Raw genomic sequence first — 2,081 nt, 5'->3', positions numbered from 1 at the left:
CAAATATATATATATATCTAAATTATAAAATATACATATATATATATGAATAGGATTTTAACTTATGTTAGAAGAATATTATAAAAATACAAATATCATCATATTATTTTAATTCTAAAATTAATCAACAAAATTGATATATAAAATTGACAAACATTATTTCAAATATATATATATATCTAAATTATAAAATATACATATATATATATGAATAGGATTTTAATTTATGTTAGAAGAATATTATAAAAATACAAATATCATCATATTATTTTAATTCTAAAATTAATCAACAAAATTGATATATAAAATTGACAAACGTTATTTCAAATATATATATATCCAAATTATAAAATATACATATATATAAATATGAATAGGATTGAAACTTATGTTAGAAGAATATTATAAAATTGTTAAGCAAACGACCGACAAGGTATGAGAAGACTTTGAGTTGGCGCGTACACCACACGGGACTTTCATTAGGTCGTTGGGACGAAGAGGAGGAGGACGAGGTGAAGGAGGAGGGTTTCGGGGCCTCAGGGCCCCGGACACATTCGACGGTCGACCAGTGAAGGGAACGGATCGTCGTGAAACGGGAATACATCTTTACGTGTCGCGTTAATAATACGAATATTAATCCGTGAGTTTAATAATGTCGTGTAGAAACATTTCAACATTAATTTGAAACATCTAAAAAACATTAATCCGATTTAAAAAAAATATATATAAATATATATAAAACTCGATTAATTTTTTATAATCCACCCGTTAGTTTCCATAGGAAGTTTTTCATCCCTTCTAAGGGGTGGAGGAGATTAAAAAACCCTTTTAAGTGAATTAGTAATACAATAAAAACAGAATTGGAAAATACACCCGCACTTTCGTTCGAATCAGAGCGTTACAGGGTGGTAGTTGTTGTGTGTTATCGCGATACGCTCGAGAAATAATAAAAGGGAAACGAACGTTGGTGAAGTTGATGAGAATTGTAATAGAATAAGAGAAGGGATCATGTAAAGGTCTCCTATCATCGAACAACAAGTCATTTTCTAATCCGTTCTTAGATATACACTTCTTCATCGACGCGCAGATGGTGCGAATGAAACAAAAGAAAATTAATATAAATAATTATATTTTTCTATAATACGATTATAAAAATCATTCGGATCACGAGGATAAAGAAAAATCATTTCGTGTGATAGAAAAGGAAAAAAAAAAAAACAAGAACGAATACGGTGATTTTGTTTTCGATGCTTCGAGTGAAACATTTTTTATATATATAATTTTTCTTTTTAAATAATTTCACGTATAAAATTTGTGTTATACTAACGGCTAAAGTAAGTGGTGACATATCTTTATGAAAAAAGTGTGTAAGAGAGAAATAAAAATTAAAATAAAATAATAAAAGAAACAAAAAAGGAGGATTGAATTATTGAAAAAAAAAAAAAAAAAAAAAAAACAATATAAAATTACAGTAATATTATTTCGTTAGGGCAATACAAAGAAAAAAAAGAAAGAAAATATTTATTGAACGAATCATTTTCTTGATACGTCACTGTGTGTGTTGGCTTAGCTCAGAAACTTCTCGTGAAAGTTTTCCGTGCTGCACAACATCGTGATATATAACTACTATTACCAACCAACCAACCAACCAACCAACCAACCAACCACCAACTCAAAGTGTTCCAAGCATACTTCACAATATATTGATAAATCGTGAATCCTGATTTATTGATTGACACGTTCGAGATTGGTGCCCAGGCAAATTGTCAATGCAATCCAGCAAAATCTTTCACGGTGGAGAATGATCTTGGCGTTTGTTATACTTTTACCCCTCGTGGGAATACTCGCGGATCAAGGCACGTATGTTTTTATATTGTTTTTATTACATTGTTCTTTTATTTTATTTTATTTTATTTCTTTTAAATCCCTATGCTAACATATGTATGTATGTATGTATTAATACATGATACACAATACGTATAAYTCGTTCAAARGGGKAAMMAAWTYTAAWTTTGTTGATCTCATTTTTATCATTTTAATCATTTTTAATCTTGTTTGTTTTTTTTCCTCTAAACATTAGG

This window comes from Polistes canadensis, unplaced genomic scaffold (assembly GCF_001313835.1).
Source record: "Polistes canadensis isolate GaletaPanama2010 unplaced genomic scaffold, ASM131383v1 scaffold_426, whole genome shotgun sequence".
Taxonomy (NCBI): domain Eukaryota; kingdom Metazoa; phylum Arthropoda; class Insecta; order Hymenoptera; family Vespidae; genus Polistes; species Polistes canadensis.
Note: the sequence above shows the minus strand (reverse complement) of the source record.